Below are 13,439 nucleotides of genomic sequence, written 5' to 3'. Positions count from 1 at the left end.
GGTACCCACTATGTGCTACAAATATAACTGGAGGCAGAAGGGAAAACAGCACAAAGTAACTTAAATTTTTTAATGACGCCAATTCTTGAGTTAACCTTTGCACAAGACTAAAAGGAAAAACTATTATTTTACAATAATAATATTGGTGCTATTACTGTTGAAATGCAAGAATGAACTATAGTTTGCGTGATTTATATATCCCAAACATGATTGTAATAATAAATTGTAAATATAAATTATGTATTATATTAGCATATAGTAATTCAACAAAGTAGAAGATTTCATTATGAATTTCCATCTATGACTGTAATGAATGTTGATCATATTCATTCTCTCTATTATTCTTTCTTATACCCCTCACATGTCCACTTCACCTTCCCTTCTTTTTAGCATCAGAAATGTTAGAAACACTATTAACTTATATCAAAAATCAAAGTAATACTATGTAATCAACACTTGTGTAAAGAATTTCACATAATGGTTCAAAAAGTAATTAACAGTTGTTTTTTATGTGTACTATGCATGATTGGATTATATCTACTTATTCTGCAAGTAGTTATAATCTGTCACTGTCTTAGTGAAAATACAACAGTTACCAGAACAGATTTGATAATCATTACTGTTAAACTTAAATTGTGGAGGAGGCATTGTAAAATATTATAAGGGGTGCAATTTCAACTGAATTAAAAGCTCTTTGGTAGTGATTTGGAATCAAGCAATCAACATTAGGTTTTATGAGCTATGTGAAATAAATGAAAAAAATCATGAATTATGGTGTAAGGAACAAAAATGGGAATAGTGAGGATAGGTGAACAGTAGGAAAAGAAAGAAGGAGAGCATTAGGAAAGAAAGCTGTCTCTGAAGTGAGCACGTGGAAACACTACTGAACAGTTAGGAAAGGACTATGTATGGGGCCAACTTAAAACACTGACATTTTGTTTAATTATACTTGTTTGGAAAATAGCCAAATGCCATCATCTAGCTAACTTATATGTTAAAAATGAGCTGTTGAAATACACCCTCTCTGTACTTTTAATTTGTGTTTTATGCCTATTATTCAAATTCATAAAGTATCATTACTTGATCAATTGCCACACAGAAATCTTGGTGCCCACCTGGATTCCTTTTAGACTTAGACTGTATTGCTGCAACATTGTTTCATTTTGTTGTTGTAGTTTTGTTCTGGTTTTATGATATTTGAAGATTTGGGAAACAGAACTCATTGGAAATATTAGTCTCGAAACACTAAAAAGAATCCTTAGGATTAATGTTTGTACATTCTCCATGTGATCTACATTGTAATCGTGTCCATGAAGTTCCTGGGTAAGCCTGAGTTAAAGGAACTCTTGACGTGGTTTGAAAGCATTTCTAGTGGACTTGATTGCTTCCTTATGGAATTAAGCTTCACTAACTTGAAACTATATATTGAATCAGGCATGGCATATTTCAGCAGAAACCAACCATGATGTGATTTCTGTATTCAGTGTGATTGATGGTTTCCTGCTCGATATTCTCAGTTTTGACTTGAATTCAGATCTCCAACAGCCATGTGAAAAAATCTCCTACAGTGAGGAGCACGTGTGATGCCAATGCTGAAAGAAATAGAGGGAGGAGGGTCCCAGGAACTTGCTTGCCTGACAGTCTAGTCAATCAATAAATTGATTCAGTGAGAGACTTCATTTCAAACCTCCATTCATGTAATGGAGTAACAATACATGAATTCACCTGATGTCTCAATACTTGTATACATACACATACATTCTCTCTCACTCTGAGTGTGTCTCATATGCATATATACATACAAAATCTATATATATACCACACACATAATTCATACACAAAACAAATTTTATGGCATACACACCCCCACACACACAAACACACAAGTTAAAAACATAAGTTCTAAAGGGTACTTGAGGCACTTGTATCTCTCAGATGTTTTCAGATACTTGGGACTTTCCCCATTTATCATTTACATCCCTTTGTTAATCCTACATAGTTATTAAATTTATAAATAGCTTTCATTAATTTAATTAGCAGCAATGGTGTACTGGTAAATGCTGAACAATATTTTGAAACAGTTAAGGGGGGGTGGTGGATTGACTATAGCCTTTATTGGGTAAAAGGCCCCTGAATCACTGAATACAAATTGGGGAGAGATGTAGATAATCAGGTCGTGAGATCACTATGGATACTCATAGAACAATAGGGGGGAGGTGGTCCTGCAATGACCACTTGTATTCGTTTTAAATCATCACCATGTCAAGCTCTCCTCCTGGGGAAACCAACATAAGACAACCTCTCATATATTTTTGCCTGCATTTTCCCAATAACTACTAAAACAATTTAATACTAGTTTGATTCTTATCATCACAAAATGCTATTCTTTGTGTTGTGTATATGAATGTATACTTTTCATGGTATTCTCAAAGCAGCAAGAGTATGGTTATTATGATCACTTTATCCTTAAGAAGATTACTGCTTAGAAAGTTGATTTAGTATCTCTTATGCCATGGAGCTTTTATATTGTGAAGCTGGAGTACAAAGCACAATTCTATCTAATATGTTGTAAGGTAGTGTTCAGAGGGCTTGTGTACCTGTGCTCTCTGGCTTAGTGCTTCATTGCTTTTCTGCATAATGTTTGCAGATTCAGACTCAGCCTAGGGGCCTGTAAGTTGTCTCATTAGCTATCCAACCGAGCTTTCCAAAATTCTCTTCAGACACAATATGTTGTTCCTGCCCATATGCCTTGACCTGCCTGACTGTCCTAGCTCTCTCTCCATTAGAGAAGGCAAATACAATTAGACTTCTCATCACACAATAGCCATCTGCTCACCAGTGTCGTTTCAGCTGTTTGAGAGCCAAGGGCACTTTGAAAACCAGCATTCAGCTACCAGGGAGATGTTTGAGCACCATGATGCTTTGTACTAATGGCATGATGTCTCAATATGCAAATTAGGAAGTCTAGAGTCTATCACTTCCTCATTAGGTGTCCAGGAGAAACATTTTGTGCTTTATTGTCCACAAGAAAAGCAACTGTATATAGAAGCTGACTCTGATGCAAGCTCCCTAACAACACATATATTTTCTCCCATTCTTTTCCCATCAGACCATTTTAGGTTGATGAGAATGTGTTAATTTTCTGACCAAGAGCTCAGCAGTTCATCAAGAATGATCTTGTCACTGATGCTTTATCAAAGCGAACTTGAGTTGACCTTCAAGCACCAGTGAAAATCATTTGAGAACACGTCAAAAAGCAATACATCTAGACCTTGTACATTTAACAATATATATTAGACATCTTTCCCTTAAGAATTTTCTGACCTTCCTGGAAGAAGGTGTTTAAAGCTGAAACACAGTTTCTATTCACAGTTACTTAACAGGATTGACATATAATTTATTTTTACTAAATCATAAATTGAGTCTACAATTAGTAGCTGCAGCAGTGAAGTTTCCAAATTCATCCTTTTGTACTGCATTGAGAACAGAGCTTTCTGTCATTTATTTTTCCTTTTAAATCACAGAATGTTATTTTACTGTGGCTTCTTTTTACTATACCTAAGAAGAAAGGAAAAGCATGTTTGATAGATAGAGTGTTGATGTTATATTTAAAAGAGTCTCAAGAGTCAGTGCATAAATATATTGATTTAAAAGTCAATTCTGAAATGCTGAATATTTAACAATAAAGTGTATTTAATAGGTAAGTCACTCAATTACTTTTCAGTTATCATACTATGGATAAAATGTCATGTGAATTTAACATTTTTCAATGCTTAATTTAGTAAGATAGCTTCTGAGAATGAATTTTTGTAGGATTCTAGGCTTTTGAAACTTAGATACAGATTAATTTCAGAACTTTGCAAAAGAGAATTTTTAGCTCTAGGGACAAATGTCCTCTTTTCTTTCTAATAGAAATGAAGGTAGTTCTAAAGATTCATTTAAACATTTTAATCTGAATCTATAAAATCTTCCCATTTAATAAATTATACTAGGAGGTAAAAGTTAAGAAATAAAATAGTCCCCAGATAGAAGCATACAATATAGTCTTATTGAGATCAATTGATTATGACTTTAATGGTACTCACAATACTGTCTGTAACATGTATCAAGAAGCTCAATTGAAATGTTGAATGAATAAATATGATAGATGTCATGTATACATTAAGACAAACAACATCAACAAAGCCTTAAATTAATGCACAATACTGATTTGTTTCATTGACTACAATTTTCCATTTTAAATAATAATCCCCATGCAAGGTTCTTGTAACATTGTACATTTTAAAGGCTTCAATGCTAAAACTACACAGCTCTGATACCTCTTTTACTGAGAAGGAACCTGCAAATGCACCAAAACAGATAGTGTGTGGAAAAGAGTTTGCATAGTAAAAAGCCCTACAAAAATTTAAAATAAAGAATTTTTATGAGTCTACCATGAGTTATCTGAAAGAACTATTAATTTTCATTGATCTTAAGTCCAATGTAAATATGACAAATTTCTATATATCATTTTGCCAGATTTCCTTACAAAATATATTAGCAAAACAAAATGTGAATGTCCATTACTCATGTGTGGCTACCTCCTATAGCCAGGCAGTACTTTCAGAGGATGGAGGAGGATATCAACACACCCACAAAATTTTCAATCCAAAATTTGTCTTGCTTACAAGTTACACAGGGATAAAGATGGAGCATACACTGAGAGAATGTTCAACCCATGACTGCCCTGGAGACAACCCCTGACACTATTAATGACACTCTGCTGTGCTTGCATACAGGAGCCTAGCATAACTGTCTCCTGAGAGGCTTCATCTAGCAGCAGATGGAAATAGATGTAGAAACTCACAGCCAAACATCAGGTGGTCCTCTGGGAGTCTGGTGGAAGAGTGAAGATAGAATTGAACATGCTGAAGGGGCCCAGGACCCCGCAAGAAGACCTACAGAGTCAACAAACCTGAGCCCATAGGTTCTCACAGAGACTAAACCACTGAAGAGCATGCAGAGGCTAGACCTAGGCATCCTATACATTTGTCGTAGATGTGCAGCTTGGACTTCATTTGTGTCCCCTAACAATTGGAACATGGGCTGTCTCCGACTCTGTTGCAAGCCATTAGATCCCCTTTCCCTAACTGGGCTACCTGGTAGGGCTGCAGTGGAAGAGGATGTGCTTAGTTCTTCTTGAACTGCATGTTCAGGGCAGGATGCTTCCCAAGGGTATGTTCCCCTTCTCCTCAGAAGAGAGGAAGTAGTGGGGGGAGATTTGTAAGAGTGAGCCTGGGAGGAGAGGAGGGAGGGAGAATGAAGTAAAGATGAAGCATCTCAAAGCATCATAATAGAGTTTTGGATGAATTGCTTCATATAACGTAGTTTTATGCTTTATTTCTTCTTTTTTATTTCATTCACTTCTATTTATTTATTTATTTATTTATTTATTTATTTATTTATTTATTTTACATCCAGATCACACCCCCTCTCCCTCCCTCATTTTTTAAGACACATTCTCTTTACATAGCTTTGGCTGTTCTGGAGTTTGATATATAAATCAGGCTCTTCTCAATCTCACAGAGATGTACCTACTTCAGTCTAATCAGTTCTGAGATTAAGGCTGTGAACCACTAACTACTATGCCTGGCTTTCACTTAATTTTGGGACTGGTTTCCAAACTCATTTCTCAACTATACAGCAAGTTGACTCTGTGCTTGAGTGTGAATGTGTGTGTGAAAAGCCTCTTCCTTCGCAAAACAGAAAATATATCCAAGAAGATAACTTGTTCTTCAAAATGACAGCTATCAATTAGGATGTTTTCATCCAAGCTTAAATCATGTGTCATGTGTGAAACCATGTTGAATTTTGTAAATGTAATTGCATATGATAAACTTTATGGAACATGTAAAATTGGATATATTTCAGTCACCCAAGGGTGTCTATTAAAGGACTTTAGATTCAGGGATTTAAAGAAATTATTATGAAACATGAAGAGATATAAACAAAGAAAACAATATAAAGAATCAATAAATCTAAGAGATAGGTCATTGACAAGATAAAAAAGATTGACTGATATTTGAAACGATTAACCAAAAAAAAAAGAAAAGAAAAATATGATCCAAATTAACAGAATCAGAGATGAATGGTTAAACATTACAGTAGTCACTATAGAAATATCGAATATCACAAGGGAATACTTTTAAAACTTATACTCCATAATATTAGAGATCCAAAATAAATGGATGAATTTCTTGATTCAGCTAAACTACAAAAATCAAACCAAGAAGAGATCAACAACTTAAGCAGAACCAGGGAAGGGAGATTGTCGCAATAGAAAGTCTTCTGACAAAAATAAACAAACCAAAAGGAAAACAAACAAACAAACCAATCCAAGTCCAGATGGATTCACAGCAGAATTCTACCAGATTTTCAAAAAACCTACAATCAATTTTTCTTAACTTTTTCAAAGGAAAGGAAGGAAGGAAGGAAGGAAGGAAGGAAGGAAGGAAGGAAGGAAGAGAGAGAGGGAAAGAAAGAGAAAGAAAGAGCGAAAAAAAACACCAGAAGGATGCCTCCTAAGTTTATTTATAATGCCATTATACTTGAATACTCAAAGAAGGTAAAGCCACAATAAAAATAAATAAATAAACTGACAGAGCAATATCTCTGATGAACATAAATATAAAAATCCTCAAAAAAAAATAAAAAAATAAAACCAAGCAGGTGCAATACAAGCACATATCAAGAATCCCATCTACAATGATCAAGTTGGCTTTATCGCAGAAATGCAGAATTGGTTTAACACATATAAATCAATAAATATAATAAATCATATAAATGCACTTAATGATATAAATCAATAGATCCAGAAAAAGCCTTTGACAAATCCAACATGCCTTCATTATCAACATCATTGAAAAAGTAAGACTTGGAGGGAACAAACCTCAAACCTCAACCTATATATTACAGCTCAGCCAGCAACATCCTAAGTTGAGAAAAACTGAAAGCAATCTCATTGAAATCAGAAATGAAACAGAGCTGCCCACTATCCACACTCCTTTTCAATATATTGCTGGAAACATTAGCCTGAGGGGGAAGTGAATATAAGGAAATTAAAAGGATACAAATAGGAAAATAAAAAGTTAGATTATCCCTATTATCAGATCTTATGATGTTCTTAAGGGAGCCAACCACAAACAATATGAGACAGTCAACAATCCCAGGGATGTAGCAAGATACAAAATAAACTAACAAAAATCAGCAGCCTTTCTAAACACCACCAATCTCAGTGTGTTTACACTGAGGAAGATATCATGAACTCATATCCATTTTCAATAGTATCAAAAACAACTGAAAAAAAAAGCTTCAAATAAATGTAACAAAGGAAGTGCAAGTCTTCCACAATGAAAGCATCAAGCCTCTGAAGAAAGAGATTAAGAAATACATTACAAAAAGAAAGTCTTAATTGGGTTTAATATCTTGCTTTTTCTTTGACAATTTGTGTTTATTGTATTGCTTGTTCCTTGACTGTTTGCATCTATTGTATTGCTAGACCCTCAACCTAGAACTGACCTTAATACTTGCATGTAATCAAAATGGTGTAAAAGCATAAAGGAAAAGGAGGTATAGGATAGGGGGTTCTGGGGAGGGGAGATGGAGAAAGGGGATGACAATTATATTGTAAATAAATAAAATAGCCAATAAAAAAAAGAAAAAGAAAGTCATCTTATGTTTATGGTCTGGCAGAATTAATATTGTGATATCGACCATTTTAACAAAAGCTATTTACAGAGTCAATGTAAACCCTGTTAAAATAAAAAGACTCTTCACAGAAATAGAAAACAACAACAAAAACTAAAGTAACAGTTATATGGAATCAGAAAAGTCCCTGGATAGGAAGAACAATCCTGCTCAAAAAGAATACTGCAGAAACTGCCATTCATGAACTTCATGATATATTATGGAGCCATAATAATAAAAAGCATTATGATACTGGCTCAAAATAAACATGTAGACAAATGAAGAAAATAAAACTCTTAAACCTGAGTACTTATAACTGCAGCCAATTATATTTGACAAAATAGGCCACAAAACAATAAATGGTGTTGGGGAAAATGGATGTCCATGTACAGAAGAAAGAAATTAGAGCCAGATTTATTACCTTGTAACAAAATTCAATACAAATGGATTAAAAACTCTTTTTGAAAGCTGAAACGCTAAAACAGCTTGAAGAAAGAAGAAAGCAAAGGCGGTACTCTACAAGATAATAGATATAGGAGAGAACTTTCTGAATAGGCCTCCATTTGCCCAGTTAATTAATTCTTTCCAGGAATTAAGATGACCATTTAAAAACTGGGACCTCATAAAACTAAAAAAGTGTTTCTACATCTAAGGAAACAATCAATTGAGTGAAGGAGAAACCCACAGAGTAGGGAGACTCTTTGCTAGCTGTTCTTCTAACAGAGGATTAACAGTCAGAATAAAGAAAGAACTAAAAAACCAAAAACAACAACAAAAAGAGGTGAAGTATCAAATGATCCAACTAGAAATGGACTAGGAATGTAAGCAAAACACCCCATTAAAAATGGACTAGGCATCAAAGCAGAGTTCTGAACATAGGTAATAAAAGTGGCTAAGAAAGACCTCAGAAGGTATTCATTAACCTTGGCTACTACCTGTCAGAGCTGCTAAGATCATCAAAAAGCTTACAAAAAAAATGCTGTAGAAGATGCAAGAAAAAGCTTACTCTATTCACTGTAGGTAAGATTGCGAACTGATCCTGCCACTCTGGAAATCAGTGTGGAGAATCCTCAAAAAACCTGAAAAGAGATCTACTGTATGACCCAGCTATGCTACTTCTTGGTATATGCCTAAAGGAATTAACATCTGATTCCACAGATACTTTGTTTTTTGTTGTTGTTGTTTGTTTGTTTCATTTTGTTTTGTTTTAATAAAATGCACCTTTATACGTAAAAAACTCCATCAGTTTTCTATTATAAAAGTTCATAAAAAGAATCATATGAATTAACAGGCTACATTTGCAAGGTGAAAGACTGAAAGACTATTAAAACTACATAAATTCTTTTTAAACTAAGTGGAACCTAAATAAAGTGAACTCTCTGACACTCAGTGCTATGTAATGTGGCCTTAAAGTTCAGCAAGCAACCACACAATCCTTTCCTTCTCTTTTCTACTTCTGTGAGCCAGAGCTTTTCTATGTACTCAGACTGGTCTTAAACTTTGGATCTTCCTGCCTTGGCCTCCAAAGTCATGAGATTACAGGCCATCATGCCTAGCTCCAATCAGGACCCTGAATGTGGAAAGATAATGTTAATTACTCTAGAACATCAACAACAAAAGAAACCCATTAAATTAAAAGAACCAGGCACAGCAGTGAACACACACTTGCTGTCCCAGCTACTCATGGGGTTGAGGAAGTCATTTGGGACCAAGTGTTTGAGGCTAGCCTTGGTAACACAGCTATTCCTTTATCCCACTCTCCACCAAAAGGAGACATATCTTTGATATGTGTCCCATAGATAAAGTAGTGTGGAAAACTGTATTTCCTGGTGTGCTTTGCTTCCTCAAAGTCAAGGGTGACTCCCACAAGCACCCTGTGACATATGGTTAGCACTACTAAAGAAGTAAACAGTTATGGTTCATCTGTTGTGTTCCATTCCTTCTACCCCCCCCACCCCACTACTGGAGACTGTACCTAGTGGTGTATGCATGTTAGGTGAGTGTTCTAGCACTGGGCTTTACTCCTCGCCCTCTTTTTATGTTAGGACAGGGTCTCACTGGCCTAGAACTAATTCTGTAGTCCAAGCAAACCTTAAATCTATAACGTGTCTCAACATCCCAAGTATCTGGGATTATAGGTGGGCCACCTGCCTGACCTAGAGGGGAGTTTTAACATTTTCCATTTCCATGAGACACTTAACCACACAGTGACCACAATAGCTGAGATGAAATTTCAATGGGTATTATGTCTCTGGTCAAGCCCCTCTTCCCAATGATTCTAGCTCGTCTACTGGATGTTTCTCCCTGAGATCGCTAATTTTCTGGGGGATTCTGGACCAGGTGCTGTTCCCATTCAATGTCAACCAACTTGTACAGCTCCACTGTGGCCTCGGCGTCTTCCACCGAGGAATGTCCACTTTTTCCAGCCTGGATGTCCTGATTCAGCAGCTTCTTGGTGAGATGCTTTAGTGACAAAGTCACATTTTCTGAGCAGTCAGCCTTCCAGTTGAGGAGTGGTATCTGGGATGTGTCTCGGTTGAGGGACTTGGGATAAAAGTACTGTAGGGCTTTGTAGTCATTGTGAATGGCATGCCTTACTACTACCTTCCCTGAGAGTATCTTCAAGATCTGACTCTGAGCAGTCTTAAAGGGCATAGCACTTCCGGAGGCCACTCCATCTGGTCCTCTAGTCCACGATATAGCAGGGGAGGAGGATGTACTCATAATAAAGCACATCTCCTTTGTAATTCACAATGCTGCATTGAGCCAAGGAGCTAACACACCCCTTGGGTCCTGTGCCCACCATTTCATAGTCAATTGCCACCATCTTCTCTGGCAAGTTTTGGGGAACTTTAGGGCACTTATCCTCAGAACAAGCTTGGGTGGAGTTCTGTACAACATTTTTCTTCAAGGGCTTCCTCTTGGAGCCCTTCTTTTGGGTGCAAGATGGGTGGCTCTTAGTCTTTGGAAGGGCACTCTGAAACTCCCCTAGCAAATCTAATTTAGCCACAACAGAATCAGTCTTTTGAAGGAGCAGGAGTCAGCCAAGACAATGATGCTTTCTTGTCTTCGGAATGCTCTGAGTCCCTTTTGGAGGCAGTTGCTTCTTTCTTCTTCTTTGGGCATGGAAGGATCTTCAAAATGCCATCTATCCATCTATTCTTGAAGTTTTCCCTTTCTTTGGAGGTTCTGGGTTCAACTTAGACACCTTGCTAGGGGGTTGGTTCTTTTTATTCAGAAATCCTTTCTGTTCGAAGAACTGTCACTTCTTGACAAAAAATTGATGTTTGGCATTTCCTCCAAATGCCTTTTTCGAAGGTTCCCCAAAGTCCAAAATCAGGAGAACGGCAGATATGTGGTCAGTGGATGGTGGAAGAAAGCAGGGAAGAAAAGGATGAGAGTCTCATTCTCTGTGGAATCCCATAGTTCAACATGTGAAGGTCTGCAATTAGCCTTGGGGACAAAGTAATCCTGATACCTGCCCCATAGACCTCCACGTTGGTTGCCACTAAGATCCACTAAGATCACAAGCTTCCAGAGCCAGATGCAGGCACAGGAGCATGCTGACACATACCCGGAAGTCAAGAATGCGGGCAGTAAAGGTAAGGTGGCTGACGCACATGCGCCCCCCCCCCCCCCCCCCCCGCAGAGCTCCCACCTCAGGCAGTGAGGCCAGTGATTCAGAATGCATGAACAGCAGCAATGGTGGTGGTGGTAGCTGTGACAGTGTGGGTGGGGGCAAGGGCAGGTGCGGGATGTGCTCTCTGGCCCCTCAGTTCCCGTGGAGGTAGAGTCCACAGATATTTATCCAGCAAGCTTTATAGTTTCCCTATTCATAATAGCTAGGAAAAGGAAGCAATCTAAATGTCATTCAACTGATGAGTGGATAATGAACATGCAATAAATATGAATATGGAATAATATTCAGATGTAAAGAAAATTTAAAGATGAAATTTTCAGATAAATAGATGAAACTAGAAAATATTGAGTGAGATAGCCCAGACCCAAAAAGGCAAATGTTTCTTGTTCTCTCTCTCTCTCACTTGTGGTTCCTAGCTCCAAGTATTCAGCTGTGAGTACACAACATGAAGTACTTACAGAAAACAGGAATGTTTAAAGGGACCAGACTTGGTGTCATGGAGCATGGTATGTAAATAGCAGGATACAGGTGATATGAAGCAGAAAAACAGAATAACAGATAGGCAGCTCCAAATGGAGAGGAGAGAGTGATGTCAATACAGAAGGAGAAGCGGGGATGGGTTAAAAATAACACCAATGTTGGTTGACAAAGCTTCAAGGAATCATTTTATGTTTTCCTAGAATTATATATAGCACATATTAGTGTACAAACAAAAGCTCCAGTACCAGGCATGAGTCATGGTAGTTCAAGTGACCCCCAAAATATTTAGATGCCTCTCAGGCATTGAGGGTAGGTCACCATTGCTGAAGACAATTGACATTGAAAACACTGTACGGGGATGATTCAAGCTGGATCTGATGTGACAGGCATAAGTGTATGATGCAAAGTGCCAAAGGAAGGAAGAAATTAAACAGTTCTACCCACTGCAACACCCATGAACCTTGACAGTTACAAGCATGGCAACACTGATATGATTGTACAGTAACTGGCATTCACATGTCAGTAGCAACCAACCCCTATCTAATTGGAGATATGGCACATTTAAAAGGAGAGAAATTATATGTATTACTGGAAACCTAGCCAGCTTCTTTGGGCTAATGAAGTGAGAGAACTTAGAAAGTAATGTACTATTGCCATTTTGCTAGACCATCAAAATTCCTTACCACGTTGAAAATCTTAGCTTTATTCTCACAGGGAGCATAACTACCACCCCTCATCAAACATGGAAGGGTGAAAAGTTCTCAGGATCCTAGCCCCAGACAATGAACTACAGTAATTTAATGACTGCTGGAAGAAGAGTTATCATCTTCTAGGGATGAACCCAATTATAGATTGTCCAAATCAAAGTGGTCAGCCACAAACACACAAAGCAAAAAACACACTCATCACACACACTGCATGTATTATTACATACATGTATTGTTGTATACTTACATGTATGTAGCAATAATAATAGTTTTTAATCATATCCAACCTTCATTTTCTCCTTTACCTCTACCTAGGCTCTCCAACATATTCCCTCCCCAGATTCATGCTCCTTTTCTTTGTATATTCTGCTGACTCCAATTATTGCTACCATATACACATGCATGGAATCATACACTGGAGCATGGACAACATGGCTATGGCCATATGTCTACAGAAAAATTATTCCCTATTTTCCAGCAGTGATTAATTGTTTTCTAAAAGCTCCTCAGCTGGTAATGGCTTCTCTCGAATCCTTCTCACACCAATGCTGAAAATTTAACTGGCTTCATCCTGTGCCGATCTTGTGTAGATAGCCACATCTACTGTGAGTTTATGATCGCAACAGCCATATCGTGTTAGAAGAGAGCACTGCAAAGGCCTCCTCCCCATCTTCTAGTTCATACATTCTTTTGGATCCTTCTATTTTGATGTTATCTAGGAATTTCTTTCTTTTCTAGTTTCTGAAATAATTGTATTACAGGTTAGTACTAGGTACTAGGGGGTAACTGCAGTGGAGATGTGGTGGTCAGAGTATAAACTCGTTTGACTTCATTCTCTCCTTCCACCATGTGGTACTTAGGGATCAAATTTAGGTCTTCAGGCTTGA

The 13,439-nt window shown here is 37.2% G+C and overlaps 1 pseudogene; it reads right to left on the bottom strand.

Moving 5' to 3' along the window:
• Positions 1-10,038: 10,038 nt before the first annotated feature.
• On the bottom strand, positions 10,039-11,077 carry LOC114634720 (annotated as a pseudogene).
• Between the last annotated feature and the right edge of the window lie 2,362 nt (positions 11,078-13,439).

Source organism: Grammomys surdaster, unplaced genomic scaffold, assembly GCF_004785775.1.
Source record: "Grammomys surdaster isolate TR1022 unplaced genomic scaffold, NIH_TR_1.0 1065, whole genome shotgun sequence".
Taxonomy (NCBI): Eukaryota; Metazoa; Chordata; class Mammalia; order Rodentia; family Muridae; genus Grammomys; species Grammomys surdaster.
The sequence above is the reverse complement of the archived record's forward strand: the minus strand, read 5'-3'. Positions and strand labels throughout refer to the sequence as shown.